Source organism: Monodon monoceros, unplaced genomic scaffold (assembly GCF_005190385.1).
Source record: "Monodon monoceros isolate NGI ecotype Baffin Bay Population unplaced genomic scaffold, NGI_Narwhal_1 Super_Scaffold_2, whole genome shotgun sequence".
Taxonomy (NCBI): domain Eukaryota; kingdom Metazoa; phylum Chordata; class Mammalia; order Artiodactyla; family Monodontidae; genus Monodon; species Monodon monoceros.
This window is the reverse complement of record NW_021703776.1, coordinates 91,727,945-91,749,484: the sequence shown is the minus strand read 5'-3', so window position 1 is coordinate 91,749,484 and position 21,540 is coordinate 91,727,945. Positions and strand designations below refer to the sequence as shown.

Genomic DNA, 21,540 nt, shown 5'->3' with positions numbered 1-21,540 from the left:
GGGGACGCGGGTTCGATCCCTGGTCAGGGAACTAAGATCCCACATGCCGCAGGGCAACTAAGCCTGCGGGCCACAACTACTGAGCTCTCATGCCTCAACGACAGAGCCTGAGTGCCGCAAACCACAGAGCCCACGTGCCCTGAAGCCTGCACGCCACAACTAGAGAGAAGCCCACGCGCCGCAACGAAGATCCCGTGAGCTGCAACTAAGACCCAACGCAGCCAAAAATAAATTAAATAAATAAATAATCTTGGGGAAAAGAAAACAGTAGTTAAGAACAAAATTCTGGAGTTAAGTAAGCCTGGCTTCAGTTCTTGGTTCTGTGTAACCTGTATAACCTTAGGGACACGTTACCTCGCCTTTTGGAGCCTCTATTCCTCACTTGTCGGATGGAGGTAAGAACAGAACCTCCCTCTCTGGCTGTTGAAAAGCAGTGAGTCAAAACTGTACATGACGTGGGTAATACCAGGTGTCACTAAATGTTAGCAAATATTGTCATTTATATTATCTAGATAAATTAAAGTGGTTCTGTTTCACAGATTTGGAGGAAACATCATGGAAGGTCTGACCTCAGCCCTTTGTGGCATCCTAGAAATTCACCTAAAGTGGTGGCTCAAACTTGAGCATCCACCAGAATCACCTGAGGGCGGGGCCCATCTGCAGGGTCTGATTCTGTAGGTCTGGAGTGGAGCCTGAGAATTGACAATTCTGACAGGTTCCCGTTTGCTGCTGCTGGTCCTGGGAACACACTTTGAGAACCACTGTCCTTGTGGTGGTGATGCTGGTGGTGCTGATGGTGATAAAGGTGCACCATCTCAAGGAGTTAACAGTCACCCAAACAGGTGAAGCTAAGGGATTCCCGGGGCCCATGTGGATTTCAATTAGGAGAACAAAGTTATACATATTAAGACACCATGGACAGCAAAATCAAACAGTGGTATCAAATATGAACGCTAAATCAAAAATGGTAAGGGCAGCCTTTAAAAATTAGAGTTGTTGATTTGTAGTCAAGCTGCTTCTCACATGGGAAACTCTATGTAATGTTTCATGATTAGTAACAGCAGGAATGTATTTAGAATGATTAATGAATTAAGAGACTGAATATACAAACAGACACTGGCCAGACCATATATGACAATAGAACTCTGACCCGTAGCCTTGGCAGCAATGGGCCCCGAATAGTCAGGACTTGGTCCCTGACTGCAGCTTCTCTAATTTTCACCCCCCAATTATCAACTCAGGACTAATCAGAGAAAGCCAAATAGCCTCTCCAAACCAATCACACGCGATACCCTGGCCTCCAGCCTCCCCATGCCAACAACCTCCAATTCAGGGCAACTGAAGCCTTTTCTTTTTCCTCTGTAAACCTTTTCTGCTAGCATTTGATTCTCCACTTGTACTTGAGTCTCTGCCAAATGCAATTGATTGTAAGTAACTGACTCCCTTGCTATAGAAAGCTCTGAATAAATAGCCTCTATTTGTTCTCATTTGGGTGGTCTTCGTTTATTTCCACAGAATCTTCACAGTGATAAGTAAGCCCGTTAATAATCAACAGTTTCCAGTTCTTGGAAATGTTCCTGCTGGTATTAACTCTAGTACCACTAGGTGGCACCAATCGCTTGTGAAGTGCATCCAAATCTCCTGCAGGATGGGAGGGGGAAAGAGACGCCAAGACCCACCTGGCTGTGCTGATTTTTTCGCTTGAGCCAAATGACTGTGATTTTAGCATCTCCCACGTCACATTGTTACATAACAGATGTGATGCAGAGCAAGTATTTATTCAAGATTCTGGAGAAGGGGTTGGGGATGGGGACTTGGCTGGTTCTGGGGTTTTCAACCTCTGCACTTTGGACCTTTGGGGCAGGATAGTTCTTTGCTGTGTGTCAGGGGAGGAGCAGAAGCTGTCCCAGGATGTTTAGCAGTATCTCCGGCCTCTACGCACTCAGTGCCAGAAGCACCCCCCCTTTCCCAACTGTGACAATAAAATATGTCTTCAGGGACTTCCCTTGTGGCGTAGTGGGTAAGACACCACGTTCCCAATGCAGGGGGCCTGGGTTCGATCCCTGGTCAGGGAACTAGATCCCACATGCATGCTGCAACTAAGAGTTTGCATGCCGCAACTAAGGAGCCCACGTGCTGCAACTAAGGAGCCTGCAAGCCGAAACTAAGACCCGGTGCAACCAGATAAATAAATAATATGTCTTCAAACATTGCCAGATATCCCCTGGGGGAACAAAGTTGTCCCTAGGTGAGGACCACTTCTTGTGGAGGCCAGCTCTCTGCTGAGACCCTTTCAGCATCCTGCTCCCCTCCCCCATCATCACACATGCTCACTTTCTTCAGAACAGATACCGGGAAGGGACACCCCTGCATACCCTTTCCACAGCCTCCACTTCATCCCCACCTTGGGTAGGTTCTACACCAGTGTGTCTCCAGTGGGGACTTGAGCCACCTCCACCAAAAACACCTGGGGTAGGTGTAAAACTGCAGATTTGTGAGCCCCATCCCAGTTTCCTTGCATTAGGATCCCTTTGGGGAAGAGTAGAATCTGCTTTTCCCCCAACAAGCCCAAGGGGGTTATCAGGGAAGGAAAAAGTTTGAGAAGCACCGACCCCACCCTACCCCTAGGTCCTGCTTGGTACACCTAGCCTGCAATTAGCTCCTCAGGGAGTTGGACCCTGGCATGAAAAGGTGGCTCTGGGCCACCCACATACATCTACTCCCTAAGCCGGTAGAATAGAAATATCAGAAATACTGGAAAAGAACACTAAGGGAGAAGGCCCCTGCCCCTACCCCACCTGCTGCAGTGATTTTCCATCCCTTCCTCCCTCACGTCGGCCCCTCCCCAGCCCCTCCCTTTCTCTTTCCTTTGCTTCAGCTGAATTGTCTCCATTACCTCTTCTCTTGAGATTTCTCCTCTGGTCCCCACCTTCTGGTTTCCTGGGTGATTGCCGCAGCTCTACCCCGGTGCAGGTGCTGCCCCTGTGCTGACGCCGCGTGGCCTGGGCAGGTCCCCGGTGCCCGTCTGTGAGGCCCCTTCCAGCTCTGCCCCTGCAATGCCCACCATGCTGCGTACAGCTCTGCTGCTCCCGGTCGGTCCTGTAACCAGGTCCTCCCTCCGTTTGCAAACTGGGCAGATGAGGATGGTAGCTCCTGACCAGCGGTCCCGACAGCAAAGGTGGGAAGGGGTTGTCTGGGGTCATCCCAGCTCTGGCACTCATTCATGGTGGCCTTGGGCAAGGCACCTCGCTCTTCTTGGCGGTTGCTTCATTGGTAAAAGAGGCTCTGCTGTTAGAATCTACCTCCTGGGTGATCCCTGGGAAGCCTTGACACTCCCTGGAGAGGCTGCTGTTAGAACCTACCTCCTGGGTGATCCCTGGGAAGCCTTGACACTCCCTGGCACCTGCTCAGGCACACAGGAAAGAGCAGAATGAGAATAAGCGCTTTCTCCGCCTACCTGAGCGGGTGGGGACTGGGGAGGACCTGAGGGCTATCTCGCCCCATCTCTCCAGGAGCCCGAGACCCACAAACGGCAGTTGCCTTGCCCAAGGTGGTGCTGCCATCTGGGAAGGTCAGAAGCCACCCAGGCTTGCCTTTGGCCAATATATATATATTTTAAGGTGATGTATAGTTGATTTCCAGTATTGCATCTTTGGCCAATATTTTGATTTTGATTTGATTTGATCTGAGAGATATAGGAAGTGGATCAGATATTAGGGCCTTCCAGAAATATGTCCCCCCCCCCCCCCAAGGTGTGCCCTCTGAGAGGCAGCACAATGACTTACAGCCATTTGGAGCTCTGAAGGCTGAGATCAGGGTCTGGGTGGGTGTTAGCAGAGGGGACGAGCTGGCAGGCTTTAAGCCCAGAGGTGTGGTGCCCAGATCCTAACATGTGATGAAAATGTTTGAAGGGGATTCTTGCCGCCCCCTTATGTCTGAGGAGATTGCCTAGTTGGTCGGGAAACAGAGGGGAAGGCTCTGAGAAGAAAGAGGTGGAAGCCTTGTGTCCTCAGCATGACCCAGAGCCAGTCCGACTGCCCTACTGTGTTCTGAAATCACAGTGCACAGGAAGGGCGAGACCTGCTTAAACACAGAAATTCGTGCCTCTAAAAGAGTATCTCAGTCACCATCCTCTAGTTCCTCTCCCTGAAGTTTAACTGGATCTTCCAGAAGGAACAGAGAAGAATAGAAGCGTAGAGGGTACTGGGCATTGCAGGTGTGATAGTTGAGACTTTGCCTAATGGTGAAAGATGCAGGCCTTCCATGACGCGGTTCTCTCTTTTTGTCATAGACACACTAATCCTTGTAAAGTTATGAACGCTTTAACTCTGTGGAAAAAAAAAAACATGACCCTTCAAAGTAAGCTAGGGGCATAGGAGTGAAACAGGTGGTGCTTATGCAAAAATTACAGGTGATTGTCATATTTGCCAATTCGGTGATTCTTTGAGATTTCCAGTGGTACCCTGACAAATGTCAGTGGTGACCAACAAATGCCACCTTCTCCACAGCACCCCATAAAGGGCCCCCACAGCTTCCAATCTCCCAGCCCCAGCACAGGACGCAGAAGGCAGGAGAGCATCAATTGGGGCAGGGCGGAGGGCAGCAAAGACAGGCCCTTCAAAGCTAGGGGAGGATGTTGGAGCAACAAGGCCCTCAGTCTGGGCTCTGCTCACCCCTTCCCCTGGGTGGCCTCCACTTCCCCCGCCCCATACTTCCCCTCCCATCCCACACCTCCTGGATGACATTTGATTGGGACCAAGAACAAACCCAGCCTGGGTTTGAGGTTTGGGTGGGATGCTTGGCTTGGTTTTATGTCCTCAGAGGGAGGCAGCTGGAGGTTGTGGTGGGACTGCGGGAGCTCGCATCCAGCTGCCTCTCGGCTGGGGAGAATGAGCCACGGATGCAATGCGAGTAGCATGGAATGAGGACGGCAGGAGGGAGATGGCTTCCTGGGGAGGAAAGGAGTAGGATGCCTGCGAAAGACTGAGGCAGCCCTGCCGCCAGCCCAGATGGTTCCGTGGGCTCAGGCCCATTCTCAAGGGATGAGGAGAATCTTCACCAAAGGCATGTCAAGGTGAGGCTGTGGACTTTCCCTGCCCCTAAAACAGGCTCCTTCCTTCCTTGCTCTACCTCCCCCAAATGTCACGGCCCCAAACATAGATAAATGATTCCTCTCCGCATCCAGCCTTCTAGATAAAATAATAATAATTTAAAAAAATAACCAAACTTCTCATCTATCATCTACTGTGTGTATAACTTTCAACTACACGCTGGCAGGCCAATGGCCTTGAGATGGAAGTTCCTGCCGGGCAAGGAGTCGAAAAGGAACGGGTCACAGTGACCCAAGCAAGGGGTGCCCAGTCTCTGGGGAGCGGTGTCAGAGATGCCTGTGGCTTCCAGAGCAGGGAGCATAACCAGGATGAGGGTTGAATGCTTATCCAGAAACCCCCCTCCAGAGTGACTGGCGCTGGGCAGAGCCCTTGCTCTCAGGCAACTTGGTGTGATAAAAAGGCCTGGGCCCGTGTGACCTCAAATAAGTCACATAACCTCTTAAAACTTGGCTTCCCCACCCACAAAATGGTAGGGATGATATGTAATTGCCCAGGAGTGTGGAGTGGATCAGGTGCCATGACAGAGGTGAAGTGCCTGGAACTGAAAAGACACTCAGGATGTGTTTAGCATTCCAAAGGAATTTAAGCAGACATTAAACAATTTGGGGGAGAGGAGATGTTCAAAGGCTCCTTCTCAGGCTCTCTCCTCCTCTTATTCAGACTAGCCTCCTTTCCCTGGTCCCGCAGTTCTTCATTTAGCATATAGTGCCGGCTCTGTGCTGCTAGCCATGCTCTGGCAGAAGGCCCTGGACCTAAAAGGGCTGGGGGGAGGGGGAAGCTCAACTCAGAAGGGAGAAGAAACACTGCCTTCTGCCCTCCTCCCTCCTTGAACCTTTGCTCCTGCAAGGAAAAGAGATTAGGAAGAAAATAACAAACAGGGGCTGAGGGAGCGCACCCGCCATAGGCCAGTCCAGGTACTGCACCCTTTCCTTGAAGATCTGCTTTAATCCCCACACCATGAGGTCGGTTATAACCGCTTTTTCCACCATACGGATGAAGACACTGAGAGTGAGAGGCCAAGCAACCTGCTCCAGAGCCGGATTTGGCCGTTTGTGCCAGAGCCTGTGCCCCTCAACAGGATGCTGAAGGAAGAGGAAGGTGTGGATGAGAGATGGTCTGCAGTGCCTCGTGGTCGCTCTAGGTGGAAACAGCAGCATTCAAGATCAAGAATCAATCATTTAGACATATATACACTACCAAACCTAGGGTGGATAGCTAGTAGGAAGCAGCCGCATGGCACAGGGAGATCAGCTCGGTGCTTTGTGACCACCTAGAGGGGTGGGATAGGGAGGGTGGGAGGGAGGGAGATGCAAGAGGGAAGAGATATGGGAACATAGGTATATGTATAACTGATGTACTTTGTTGTAAAGCAGAAACTAACACACCATTGTAAAGCAATTATACTCCAATAAAGATGTTTAAAAAAATAAAAAGAATCAACCATTTAAATGCTTATACTTAAAAAAAGAAAAAAACAAAAAAATCTGCTTACACCTTGCAAATTTGTATTCTAAACTTTTACCGTGTTTAGTTGAAATGGGTATGGTGTGAAGGAGTTGAGGGAGGTTTAAGGAGGTCTACAAAAGCTTCAAAGATCTTGTAGAATGAGCAAAACCCTCAGCAAAGAAGATGGAGCTTTTCTGTCTTTGTGACTTTGATATCTAAATAAGCCCCTCAGAGCTCAGGCCCCCAGTCTAGGAACTGCCTAGGCAGTATCTAATGTTCCCCAGGTTCTGCAATCCTTTATATTCTCTTTCCCCTCTCTCCTGCACACCCCTTTTCTGAATTTGTAGGCTAAGCCTCTCTCTCCCCTTTTCACCCCTTGCCTAGGCTGTAGGTCCCTCCTTCCAGGAGCCTCGTGGGCGAAAGACAAGAATGACTTTCCCAGGGGTGTAGACACGGGCCTGAAGCCTTCCCCCAACACTCATCAATCACCACTGCCAGCTCCATCTCCCTTTCAGCAGGGCACTCCTCTGCTCAAAAACTTTCCATGGTCCCCAGCTGCCCTCAGCATCAACTGCGCACAGCATTTTCACGTGTACTTTGGCAGTCCTAAATCATGCCGATCTGTGCTCCTTGATCCTTTGTCCTACGCAAGTGGGGCAGCAGGCACCATAAAGTCACTTCTCCTCTGGGAAGCTTTTCCTGACCCCCGCCCGGTGTGGGAGTCTTGTGCCCCGCGCTCAGGGCCCCTGGGCTTTCACTGATAGTGCCAGGGTGTCGGCATCCCAGCCAGACTTGGAACTGCAAGGGGCAAGGGTGGTGGCTGACTCGTTGCCTAGGGTGTCCCAGCCCCCAGCCCTGCGCCTGAGCCCTAGTAGGTGCCCCATAAACGCGTGAAAAGACTGGAGTGAATTGAGGGCCGGGAGTGTCGCCGCCACTCCGGTGCATCTATCTCAAGGTCTCAGTCTCCGGCTGAGCGCGTCGCGCGGATAAACCCCGGGCCCGGCGGAGACGGAGCCTGCCACTCGGTGGTCTCCAGCAAAAAAAGGGTTAAGCCGCCATCTCCCCACCCCCCAAAAAGGGCGAAGGGAAGAGTCCGGCAGAAGGTCCTGTTTACTGGAGCCGCTCGAGTCCGCGCGGCCCTGGGAGAGGCGTTGTCGTGGCAACGGGCCGGGCGCCCGCCAGCTGCGGCTGAGCTCACTGAGCTGCGGCGGGCGGGGGCCGGCGGGGCGAGCGGCCCGGCTCAGAGCCGCCGCGCCACCGGGAGAGGAAGGGGCCGCCGGCCGAGCCCGCCCTCCACTCGCCCACAGCGGCGGCCGGGCGGCGGGGACGCGAGCGGAGGGCGCCGGGAGAGGCCCGGCCGACACGAGTGCGGGGGGCTGCGGGCCATGGCGCCCCGGGCCCTCGCCGCCCGCCGCCCCCGCCCGCCCGGGCGCCCCCGAGCAGCGCCTCGGAGCCCACGGAGCCTCGGCGCGCCAGGAGGTAGGGCCGGGCCGGGGGACCGAGGAGGGGACGCGCGGGGGTGTGGGTAAGAGAGGAGACGGCCGGAGCTGCCCCAACCCGGAGCTGGGAAGTGGCTCTTTGCAGACCAAAGACTGGGTTTCCCGTGTGCGGACGTGGGGACCGAGGCGCTTGAGCCTGACCTGTGGGACAGGAGCAAAGTGCTGTCCGGACGTCCTTCCGGGAACTCGGGAGGCCGTGGTCCCGCGCCTGGGAAACCTGCAGAAACCGGGCAGAGCCTCCGCCTTGCGCCGTGCTTGTCGTAGGGGCGCGGGAGAGAGAGAGTGTGTGTGTGTGTGTGTTTACAGAAAGAAATTTGCAGTCTTGAGAAAACGGGGAGGTAAAGATGACTGCATGATCTTATTTCTCCCACTTTTCCCCTCAGGATGGAGTTGGGACTAGATGGAGCCCAGGGGTAGCCTCTTAACACAGGATATAATGATATTTAGGAGGGTCACAGGGAACTGGCTTCAGTCCACTGAGGAGAGCTGAACCTCAGCGGAGGAATCCTGTCCTTGAGGGTATCGGGTGGGAAAGCCGGACATTGCCTCCAGGGGCAGAGATTGGGATAAGGGAAGTGCACTGACTTTGTTTTTAGCCAGCTGGTGCTGGGGAAGGAGCAGACGGAGTTCTAGCTGGTGTTGAGATGCGCTTCAGGGATGCAACTTCTCTAGTGTTCTGAATGACACAGTAATAACAGCCCCAGGGTTATAATAGACACTCTGCAGTAATTTTGCTATTAAACTCTTACACCTGCAGTTGTTACTACATAAAAGAACAAAATTCTTTCTGCTTGCACCATCAAGTATCAAACACACCAAAGGAGTGGAGTAGACCCTCTTTGGGATGGGCCGCCTAGGATGAGCAGAATTCTACAGGAAGTCAAGGGCAAACAGTTAACTGTTCTTAGGAAGGGCAGTGAAAAGGCTGGCCTTCAGTCCTACTACTCCGGAAGAGGTGAACCCTGCCTGTGTCATGCATTCATTCACTTAAGGGTTCTACAGATCAACTTGCTAGGCGTCAGGGACAGAGTGATGAATAAGATATCTCCCTTCCTTCCAGGCACTCACCATCCTTGCTGGGTAGTCAAACAAAAAATTAACTACACAGTCTGCATCTGACCTGGCCATCCATGCGTGCTGTGTGCTAGGGGAAACCAGAGCAGGGCTGTCCAGCTCAGGGGAAACCCACAGAATAGGTAAGGTCAGGCTGAGCCCTGAAAACCTTTTCACCAAGAAAGCAAAGCAGAAAAGGTTGTTTCAGGCTGAGGGAACAGTGTGTGCAAAATCACCAAGTGGGAGGGAGGAGGATGGGCAAGTGTGGGGAGAATTCATGGTTGCAGTTCCCAGAGAGAAGAAGGATCTCGCTGAAGCAGGGGCCATGGGATTGGTCTGTATCTTAGAAAGCTCACTCTGCTTGCTGGGTGGAGGCTCAGAGGAGGATGAGACCAAGGCCTTGCAGCACCCAGGCTGTAGTTACTGACGCGCAGCATGACGGCAGTGGTGACATGGGATGGAAAGAGCCAAGAGATAGTGAGGTGGGACCTGGTGACAGACTTGGGCACAGGGTCAGATAACTTAGAACTAAATGCAGAAAAGCTCAGGAGAAAACAAAGCAAAGCAAAAGGAATGAATGTTTTGAATGGCCTGAATTTAACAGATTACAACACTTGGACAATGAATTTGGCTATAAGTTTTCTGGCAGCTTAGAGACAAAAATACACTAGATTGCACAGTTTTGGATTTTGGACAAGAGAAAGCACAGAAATTCAGCACAAATTTTTTCCTGGAATTGAACTCAACTGGGAATTTGTCATGTGGAAGTCTGTGTAAAGACTAAAGAGTGACATAGAAAAAGAAACTTCATTGTCAGTGTTACAAAAGATGCGAAGATAAAATTCCACATGACTATCTTTCTATATCATCTTCCTGTTACGACTTGGGGACATACTGCATTTCTGTGGGGGGCTGAGTGCCAGCTCAGGCCTGTGGGCAGTCATGATGCAGGGCAGTGAGGGCTTGGGGAATCCTATATGGAGGAGCCCATGGGCTCTCAAGTGTAGGAAGAGGTGATACCTACTTTGATGAATGTAGAGAGCACAGCACCCCAGGTGCCCACCATGAAGGGGGAAGCAGGCACATCCTAGTATAGCCCACAGACAGGTGGGCTGAGACTGGTCTGGAGAAGGGGTCTGGTAAGGCAGAGTATTGGGAGGGTTGCCATCGGAAATCCCGACCAAAGAGAAACAGAGAATGGGAAGAGCATTTCAGGATTCCATTCAGCTGGGTGGGTCCACTTCCCCTAGTGGTCCAGGTCTTTCTGCCCTCAGACGTGATGTTAAGGCTGCTTCTAGGGGTGGGGAAAGGGTGGGACTCAAGATGCCAGAGATCCATTCTATTGAGGTCAGGGAGGGTGGGAAACTTCTTCGCTGCAACATAAGGAATGTTGCAGAAGAACAGGGAGTGAGGGCTGGGAGGTAAGGTTCTACACTCAGTCGCACATCTCCTGACCAGGCCCTTCCCGTTGGTTTCTGCAGAAGGGTGAATCTGCAGAATCTATGTTAATGCATTTCTTTTTTTTTTTTTTACTAAAAAGGTTTTTTTAAAATAAATTTATTTATTTATGTATTTATTTATTTTTGGCTGCATTGGGTCTTCGTTGCTGCACGCGGGCTTTCTCTAGTTGCGTCGAGCAGGGGCCGCTCCTTGCCGCGCTGTGCAGGCTTCTCACTGCAGCGTCCTCTCCTGTTGTGGCGCACGGGCTCCAGGTGCGCAGGCCTCAGCAGTCGTGGTGCGCGGGCTCAGCAGTTGTGGCTCGCGGGCTTGGTTGCTCCGCGGCATGTGGGATCTTCCCGGACCAGGGCTTGAACCCGTGTCCCCTGCATTGGCAGGCGGGTTCCTAACCACTGCACCACCAGGGAAGCCCTATGTCAGTGCATTTCTGATGTGCCCTCCGAAGTTTAAACCACTTCTTGCCGGCTGTAGAAGTCTTCACACTGAATAGGTGTGATAATCTACTCCATCATGCCTCCACATCACAGTTCTTAGCATTTTAAACCCAGGGAGCACATTACACATTTAAATGCTGGGGTCAGGGGGCATTTTTTAAACAAGCGATGCCTGGGCTCTACCCCAGACCAAGGAAATCAAAATCTCTGAGAATGGGCCCTGGGCATCAGTATTTTTATAAGGTGCCAGGTGATTTTAAGGTACAGCCAAGATTGAGAGCAGCTGCTTTAACAATCACCTAGAGGGCTCATTACAGCAGGAGGCAGAAACCTCAGACTCCAAAAGCAAGGACCCCATAGAATTTAAAATTTGGAAGCCTGGTACAATGAAATCAATTGGCTAGTCAGCCTTCAACATCAAGATCTAAAGCCATCGTGAGCAGATACAGATAAGGAGGCCAGTAACAAACACATTTATGTGAAGTTTTGTGTGTATGTGTGTGAGGCACTTTTTTTGAACAGAAATTCTAAAAGCATAATTACAAGCCTTCCACAGTTAGATCTGTCTGGTCTAATACTATCATATGCAGTGCTGCACCATAGCCAAAACTGAAAAGCCTCAGAACCTTTCTCTTTTTGCCTAGGACCCACATAGGTCTATCTTTTTTGAGTGCTGAACCTCTTGAGTTTTCTTTCTACTTCCCTCCTGATATTCAAGTGTATGTGTTCTCTGACCTCTGTCTTCCAGATTGGAAAGAAGCTGGGAGAATTCATTTGCAATTTAACTTGCCTAAAGTCTCAGTCAAAAGGAGTGAATCTCTAAGAGTTGAATTCCAGTAACTCTGACAGGATAACAGGGGAACTATTTTGAGGCTCCATGGCTTTCCCAACAACCCTCAAATATACCTCACAGGCAGTTACTTCTTTGGCTGTGGGCAAAGTTGACTCATCCTCCCCCACTATCTCTGGATTCCAGCCCCCTTATTTTGCTTCCTGAGGGTCTGACAGTTACTCATGAGTGACAAAGACCCCTGCTTGTGCCTCGTGTCACTCCCAGTCTCCTGTGTCCAGGCATGGTCCCTTCTTCCTTCACCAGAACCAGACAGCTGCCACAGGTACCCTGGGCTCTCTTTGAAACCCCTGCACTGGCCACAGAGGGACTCACAGGCACCACTGCCCATTTAATGATGGGAGGCAAGTCAGTGGCTGGAACTGAGTGAGTGATTCTCTACATTTGACAAAGGTAGAGAACCGAGTTCTCTACATTTGACATCCAAAAGACAGCAATATGTCGGGAAGCCAGAATCAGACCATCTTTTCCCCTCGTGATAAAATCATTGTCTGATTTGGGCAAAATTTATCCAAACTCAGTTTGCCTAGAAGTTAAGCCCCTGCCAGCTGGAGCCCAGAATTGCTTTCTCTTCGGCTTCTCTTTGACACGTTCATCCTTGGCCTGTGGTCGGTTGAAAGAGGGATGAGCCCAAGACCCCCTTTTCCAACTGGCTAAACTACTAAAAGCCAAGTTATGGTTTCCCCTGCCCCCAGCCTTAGGGAAAGAAGGGGTGAGTCACCCTCGCAGCAAGCTTAGGGAAGAGGTTAGCTTCCCTCTGTATTGGGGAACCAGGAGGTTCCATGTTTCCCTTCAGAAGGAAATGAGAGCAGGATTGAGCTGGAGAATGGGGACAGGACAGGAAGCTGTGACCGTGACCGTGACCGTTCTTCCATGGTACCCAGGCCTTCCAAGGGCTGCGTGTCTTATCAGGAGGGCTGTCAGACCAGTTCAAGCACAGTATCAAATGTATTTCCTTTTGTTTTCTTTAAAAGTGTGCTTTAAAATTTTAGGAATACTTTTATATACACATATATATTTATATGTAAATATGAAAGTTATCCTTGTTATAAAACATTTGAACAATACATAAAAAGAACACAATGAAAAATGAAAGTTTTCCCCATACTGACTCCCTCCTCAGAGGCCATCACTGTTCGGTGTATGTACCAAATCCCCCTAGACTTCTTTTCTTTACACGTAATATGTTTGTTTGTTTGCTTGCTACAAAAATGGAAGCGTGCTATCATAACTGAACAGTATTTTGTGAGAATAATTCTACGTGGGACATACATAGTCCTCTCGTTTCTAACAGCTGCCTAGTCTTCCTTTGTATGGATCGATTTCATTTGTTTAGCACATTATTTATTGGTGAGCAATTAGTTGTTTCTGATTTTAGCCACTGCTAAGACTCCCCAGCACTCGTTCCAACATTTCTATAAGATGAATTCCCAGAAGTGGAATTGCTAGGTTAAAAGATTTCAAAGCCGGGCTTCCCTGGTGGCGCAGTTGTTGAGAGTCCGCCCGCCGAGTCAGGGGACACGGGTTCGTGCCCCGGTCCGGGAAGATCCCACATGGCACGGAGCGGCTGGGCCCGTGAGCCATGGCCACTGAGCCTGCGCATCCGGAGCCTGTGCTCCGCAACGGGAGTGGCCACAACAGTGAGAGGCCCGCGTACCGCAAAAAAAAAAAAAAAAGATTTCAAAGCCAAATGCATATTGAATGTATCTGTGCCCAGTGACAGATGTTTTAAAAATGAGATTCTGATACTCAGTCTTAAAAAAATTGTAAAATATTATTACTTCTCTCTCCCCTAACCCAAGTATCCCCACCCTAGTTCCCCACTGAATTTACTATGAATTTCTATTTAAGATAATATGAAAATTAAAATTCATAGTGTGATAATTCATAGAGACAATCTATTATTTTGAGTTTTGTTAAATTTAAAAAGGCAACATATTAAAACTAGAGCTTCTAAGAAATTTTTTATGGTTTATAGATTGTCGTCCAACAAACTGTCCCAATATTGTCTCTCGCTGTTGGTTTCGTGTACCCGAAATCTTGATCCCATGTAACCACGATTTCACATAATTGTGTAGGCTGAAACCTGGGATCGGTGGGCTGGGTTATACACAAGAGCCAACTCAGGGAAATAATCCAAGGTGTCTCCCTCTTTCTTCCTCACTTTTCAGAAGGGAAGATGTCATAGGGTTGGATTTGATTTAGCCCTAAGTTCTCTGCAAATCCACTGCGGATAATGGATCGGGTAACCATATATACAAAGTGCGACACTTGTAAAGTAAAAAGGGGGCACTAAAGGTGATTGATATACAGCAGGCCTCTCCTGGGACTGTTCCTGCAGACTGCCACCCGGTGAAGGATTGGACATGCCCATCCATTCTCCCTGCTGCATTGACCTAAGGACATGGCTCTGTGCCATCCCTCTGACCCCAGCCTTTCTTAGCCCCCCAGAGTAGAGGTCTGAGTGCAGGGAAGGAGGAGGGGGGCAGGTGGCTAACCCAGTGCTGTGTGTCAACTCATTCCCACTAAACGAGTCAGAGGAGACAGGCCCCACTTCCCTGCTCCCCGCAGCTCTCCTTGGAAAAAGTAACAACTGCCTTTCCCCAGCAAACTGGAACCATTAACGCAGGACATTTCTATAATTTTATTTGTGCTTCTCACGCCTCTGGGAAATACAGGCGCCACCACCCTGGATGACCGAGCAGAGGTATTTGTATGGAATCACACCACAAATCAGGATTAAAACTGACCTTGCGTGGTCAGGAGAGAGGTTAGCTGGCTGGGGGAGAAGCCATAGAGCACCAATTTGGTCACTGGGCAGGAGCAATGGGACAGCATGAGACACAGAACTTGCATCCCCTACAGCTGGAGTGGGACCAGTTTCTCAGCCACAGACTTGGTCAGGGGGTGGCTGGGAAGACACAGTGGAGCTTCCCACCAAAGCAGCTTGCCGGTGCACTGGGCTTCTGCCAGGGCAACGTCTCTAGGTCACTGGGGGCTCAGAGGGATTTCTCCATTTGATACTCTGAGCTGGAGGTGAGAGTTGTTCAGATGTGAAATGAAGTGTGTGGTCATCCAACCCCAAGTATAACTCCCTGGCAGCCTGACATCCTTTACATCTGGTCCATTTCATTATCTGTGTTTGTGACAATCAACAAACATACACAAGCTCCCAGGACATCAAAAAGGGACCAGGGCTCTGTTTACCCACCAGCCAAACTGATGCATATAATGGGATAGAAAAACATCAGAGAGGAGAGGCTCCTTGATGCCTCCCAAAACGGTAAGACTTGGAGATTCCGGCACTGCAGAGTCAAGAGAGGCTCCTGTTCAGGCTCTCCTTTCACCTGAAGGCAGGTCAGTCAAGACCCCTGGCCTAGGACAGGGGGGAGAGCGACAGGGAAAAGAGTCAGCGGCTGCCTCCAGGCACACACACAGCCCAGGTTCAGGCTGCCTGTTGACCGGAGGGCAAGAGAAGGAGAATGCTGCTTTCAGGACGGGGAGACAGAGCACCTTCGCGAGCTCCTGGGGCAGGTCCACAAGCTCCCCTTCACATCCCTGAGGTCTGGCCTCCATCCCTAACCATCTGTGGAGACTTTATCCCGTTACTCATGATGCAGTCATTGAATAGCTAGTTTGCTGTTCTCATTGTTTTTGGGGGTTTTTTTGCCGTACGCGGGCCTCTCACTGCTGTGGCCTCTCCCGTTGCGGAGCACAGGCTCCGGACGCGCAGGCTCAGCGGCCATGGCTCACGGGCCCAGCCGCTCCGCGGCATGTGGGATCTTCCCGGACCGGGGCACGAACCCGTGTCCCCTGCATCGGCAGGTGGACTCTCAACCCCTGCGCCACCAGGGAAGCCCTGTTCTCATTGTTTTTGAGCTTCCCAATCTGCAAGTCTCCTGACCCGGGTCACAGTCGATATAAAACTGGTATGGTGACACATGTATGCCACTTGTTAAAATGCGGAAATGCTTCTCTACTGGTTGGTTAATAGTCACTCCCAGTGTCCCACAATCCTGGGAGCCCCTAGACCAGATCCAGCCATGAAAGGGTCAACAGTAAGGCCACTGCCATTGGCTGGTGTCCGAGCCCCACCTTTGTGAAGTGATTTGAAGAATTGCTCCTCCCCTGAGACACCACACCACCTGGGGTGTCCTAATTGTCTTTGGAAAAGGAGATCTTCACTGATTTCCTTTTCTTCTTCTCATTCAACAAGCATTCATACCACACCCACGGTAGACCAAGATCTGATCTAGACATTGCAGAGGAATAAAAAGAAGCCCAATGCAGGTGTTCTGTCATCAGACCTCCCTGTTCGGTTGGAAGGCCCAGATGAAGAAACATTAAAAAGAACTGAGTCAAGAGCTGGGTAACAGGGGCAAAGTGAGAGTCACCCCTACACCTCAATTCTTCACTCTCTTCTTTTGCTTCACTTTCTCCCTCAGAGAGCTCGTTCACGCTCACTGGTTCTTCGGCTGTGTCCCCAGTTTACACCTCCAGGGTTGTGCTTTCGCCAGACTCTTAGATCTCTACCTCTGACTGCCTGCTTTACACATTTCCTCTTTTTTTTTAAAGGTCTATTTTAAAGATTATTTTTATTTATTAGTTTTTTAAAAATATTTATTTGTTTATTTAGGTTGCACTGGGTCTTAGTTGCGGCTCGAGGGCTCCTTAGTTGCGGCATGCAGGATCCTTAGTTGTGGCACGTATGCGGGATCTAGTTCCCCAACCAGGGATCGAACCCGGGCCTGCTGCATTAGGAGTATGGAGGCTTACCCACTGGACCACCAGGGAAGTCCCTACACATTTCCTCTTGAATGTACAAAAAGAACACATATGTTCATCACGTCTCCTCTTTATGTTCCACAGAGAGCAAACCTTACCTCCTCTTTCTGTTTCCAGAACGTCTTCAAGTCTCATCCGCCAGCCCCTTCCATCCTCCTCTCCTTGTTTCCCCATCACACGTCCCAGAGTGGCTGTCCCGCCGTCAGTCTTGTCTGGGGCAGGGTGCACCGTCCCCTTTTCCTCATGCCCTTGCCTCGCCTAAACACTCTCCCAACTGTCGGAACCCAATCTATCAAAGGGCCACCAGATTCTACCTCTTCTCTGAAGCAGTCCATGACTCCTGACTTTCATTGCCCGCCTCTAAATTCCTCCAGTTATATTTACTTCATAACATTTACCACTGTAGTTTGAATTTAGTCCCTAAGCCACTTTCACATTGTGGTTTTTGTTAAACGTGTTGTCAGGCATTCCCTGGACTGCGCTTGTCTTTTTGTCTTGAACAGTTGTAATCTTTTCTTGCCGGTGGTTGATCAGGTTTGCATCTTTTATCCCTAGCTCTAGGGCAGGGACCATTGCATGTATTTGTGAATTTCCCAGCAGCACCTCACACGGAGCACTGTGCTCAGCTCCTTGATGAATCTTACTAATTAATTTCAAATCCATCCATGCTGGCTCAGATTAGCTAAATAAAATCATAGGGGAAAGACCATTGCCCGTATCTCAAAGCTCAGCTAAATAAAACTGAGCACATTCCCAGGCATTGTGCAACTTCTAAGTATAAAACACCAAGCACAGATAGTAAACAAACAGAAACGGGGCCTCAGCTTATAAGAAGCCAAAAACCAGGGTGGGAGGGAAGGGGAGTCAGGGCGAGCAGGCCCTGCTGATTGGTGTGGGCCCCTCCTTCCTTTCACGTCTGGCATCAAGGCTGAGCACTGACTCTACTGAAAAGGGAAGAGGGTCAGCTCCTTATCCGATTTCAAAACCAACTTTTACAGATTACATTGTAACAGTAATGATACGTTTGAGAGGTCTTACAGCTGTACCACACTTGCAAACAGTGGAAGCTGGGTAAGCGGCCTTGCAGACGAGTTGAGCAGGTGGATGATGAAGGTGATTATAACAAAGTCCTGTATTTTTACTTGGATTATTTGGCAGAGTTAAGTTCGGTTCATAATAACAGAGGCCGTGTTGAGCACTTCTTACAGGACACGCACTGTGCCGGGAAGTTTTACAGCTGCGATCTCCTATAAGCCTTTCAAAGCGAGCCTTTCTCGCTTCTGTCACCGTTTTACAGAGGCGAGAACTAAGGCTTAGCAAAGTAACTTGCCCAAGGTCCCACGGCTCGCAGGCTTCAGAGCTGGAATTTGCATCCGGGTCTGTCTGCTTCCAAACCCTTTGCTTTTAACGCCCACGATGTGCCATCTCTCAAGCTCGTTCCCAGAACTGGGAGCAGGGCGGGAACGGCCGCAGCCCCCTGCTCCCTCTCCGGGCTTGGGGAGCCACGGTGCTGGCCCCGGGAAAGGGGATGGGAGATGACGTCTCCCTCCAAGACTGCTGCCTTTTGTCCAAATGTGCTGGCCAGGAGCCAGGCTGGAAACTCTCTGCTCATGGAAAGAAAGAGAACAGAAGCCAGCAAAAGAGGGTGGGAAAGGGTCCGAGGGGGAGGAAGGGAAGAGGAGGGCCGGAAGGCGAGGGGAGCAGAGGTGGCGAGTGAGGACTTTGGGGCGGCACAGCTGGAGCCAGGGAGGGCTGCCGGGAAGCAAATACAGCACGGCGTTCAGGTGCATCCCCTGCAAGTGGCTACTTCTGGTGTGCTCTGAGCTTCCAGGTGTCCGGAGGCCAGGACACAGGACAGATGCCACAGGGGACCCTTCTTCCCCTCCTCAGTACTACCTGTCAGTGAGGCCAGGTTAAAAGAACATGAGGAAACCCTGCAGAGGGAAAAATAAACCCCAAAATGGCAGCCCAAGGGCTGCCTCTGGAAGTGGAGGGCTGGCCAGGTAGTGCCCTGGTGCCACGGTGTGCCTGGAGAGGACGGAGGGGGTGAATAAAACCCAATTGTAAGAACTCCCCGAGTAACTAGTCTGTACCCGGGAGGGGAAGGCCCCTTGCCTTGCCTTGCCCCCAAGGCACTCAACTTGGCATTAGGCACCTGGGCTTGAATCTGACCACCTGGATTCATTCAGCATCCGTGTGGCCTTGGGACAAGTTCATCTCTCCAGGCCTTGCTTTCCACATCTGTAAAGGGGAGGCAATTGTAGGCTTGGTGTGAGGACTCAGTGACACAATCTGTGTAGAATCTGGCCTAGAAAATATTAAGTGTTCGATAAATGTTAATCATTCATTCATTGTTGCAGTTTAATTTGAGGTGTCAAACATAACTATGTGAAATCTTGGGACTTCCCTGGTGGCGCAGTGGTTAAGAATCTGCCTGCCAATGCAGGGGACATGGGTTCAATCCCTGGTCTGGGAAGATCCCACATGCCGCGGAGCAAGTAAGCCCGTGTGCCACAACTACTGAGCCCATGTGCCACAACTACTGAAGCCCACGCATCTAGAGCCCGTGCTTCACAACAAGAGAAGCCACCGCAATGAGAAGCCCATGCGCCGCAATGAAGAGTAGCCCCCGCTCACCACAACTAGAGAAAAGCCTGCGCACAGCAACGAAGACACAACACAGCCAAAAATAAACAAATTTTAAAAATTAAAAAAATAACTGTGAAATCTTAAATAAATAACATATAAATAACAATCGAAGCCAACCATGAAAGAGATACCACATGGCTATGCACATTTAGTAGGACTACCAAATGCAGATAAGTTAAAAATATGCAGAGAAATTCAGAGGAGAGAGGAAGAACTTCAGTTTGGGGTGGCCAGGGCTAACCCCAGAATTCTCTCCGGGTTTCTGAAAAGGTGGGCTCCTAGCTGACAGAAAAGAAGAAAAGGGAAGAAAAGAAGAATATGTAATTAGTGGACCCAGGTTCTCCTGGGATAGCTTCTCTATAGAAACGTCAGTCTGTACATTTCTGGGGAGGGGAAATGAGTGTAGAGGAGGTGAATGAGCCTTGGGTCGACAGATGGGGTGACAGGAACCTTGGGTCCTGCTCCTGCCTCTGCCACCCCCCCAGACAGGTGACCAAAGCTAGGTGAGCCACAAATTCCTGGACCACAATGTGGTCATTTCTAGCCCTCACTTCCTCCCTGCTACCTTTGTCTGTTTATATTTGGGAGCTTCTCCATGCCAGGGGCTTTTCTAGCTTCATTATGTACCTTTTTTTCCCCCTTTCCTCTTTGAATTTCCACAATAGACTGGGGACTCTAAGAAGCACTGTCGTTTACAGGCTGGGTTCCCAGTGACTGACGGGGGTCACGAGGGGAGAGCTGCCGAGGCCAGGAGGAGGATGTGGAAGGCTGGGTCAGCCAGCGCAGGCGTCATTCCCAACAGGGTCCTGGGAGAAGGGGCTCAGCATTTCCTGAAGGGAAATGACTCCCATAAATAGACAGAGGGATGGGAAAAGGATTCGTCCATCCCTTTCCTACTGTCAACTCAGCTCTTCTTCTGGTGTTCAGACAATGCAACCTCTTGTAAATGTTTTTTTATTCAAATGTGTCCCTGCTAGGGTATGTGGGAGAGATGTGAGATCTGCTTTCTCGTATATTGTAGATCCAAATAAGAGCTGAAGAAGGCATACATTCCTTTCTTTGTTCATTTACCCACAGTAACCTCTCATTGTAAGAGGCCCAACGTAAGGCCAGAGTTTTTTCACTGAGGTTTTATTGGGAAGGAAGGAAAGAAACTGTACACCTTCTGATACCATGTCCTATTTAACTTCATCCAAGAGTTCAGCAGATCTTCCTGTACTAATGCTTATAATATGCTGTTCAGGTCCTTAGAAAGATTAGGTCTCATGACACGGCTTTACTAAGACTTCAGATGTTCCCAGCACCTCCAGTGTCATGATGAATCTCCCCAGAAAGGGAAAGGGACTTCTCAATAGGGTAATAGGAATGATTCGATCACAGGCAACCTTCTGTGCCACGCTGGAGGCGAATCTAATGGGGGTTTGGTTTCCTTAGTAGCTGCAGTTGGCTCAGCTTCAGCCATATGGGTGTAGATTCATGTTTAAAACTCACACGCACACTAGCTTTCTTTTTTCGTTTTGGGAAAGTAGTTGAACATAGATTGAACGTGACACTGTGTTAGTGGGGATTCTTTTGGTTGCTTAAGCAAACAAGGGTCTAAAGATATCTCGTGGAACCCGAGGGCAGGAATGCAGCCTGGCCGTAAGAGTGGATGGGATTGAGGGAGTGCAGAGCCCTCCTTCCGCCGGCATCACTCTTCTCCCCCACAGCCCAGCTCCCTCTGCTCCTTCGTCCACAGGCTGGAAATGGCGGCCTCACAGCGCCATGTTTCCGTGTTCCAGCCACACTACCTGGAAGCAGAACCTGATTGGCCCGACTTGAGTTAGGCCTCCTCTAGAGCCAATCAGCTGTGGCTGGGGGTGGGATCATCATTCCGACATGGCTGCCCGGGTCTCTGAGGCCTCCGTGGAGGAGGGAAAGGGCAGTTTTCAGAAAAGGGACCCTTTTGTGAGGTAGGCAAGCCCTGGATAGTGCCTGTCAGATCTACTACCTGTCATGTTTCTGTAACCGTTATGTGTTCATTTGTCTTAACCACTGCATTCATAAGAATTCCGGTTCCTCAGATTCACTCGCTACTTTGCTAGAGAGAGTGCTTGTGAAGGAGGTAATGGCGTACTAGAGCGAGGGCTTTGGGGCTGCACACATCTCTTAAAATCCCAGGGATAGGGCTTCCCTGGTGGAGCAGTGGTTGAGAGTCCGCCTGCCGATGCAGGGGACGCGGGTTCGTGCCCCGCTCCGGGAAGATCCCACATGCC

At 50.3% G+C, this 21,540-nt stretch overlaps 1 protein-coding gene across 1 annotated transcript in view; it reads left to right on the top strand.

Annotated features, from left to right (window-relative positions):
* Positions 1-8,009: 8,009 nt before the first annotated feature.
* The window catches only part of DENND2A (DENN domain containing 2A), a 102,611-nt gene continuing 89,080 nt past the window's right edge, over positions 8,010-21,540 (top strand). The window contains exon 1 of the mRNA XM_029233761.1: positions 8,010-8,036. The gene's annotated coding sequence lies outside the window, so the exon portion shown is untranslated. The remainder of the gene's footprint in view (positions 8,037-21,540) is intronic.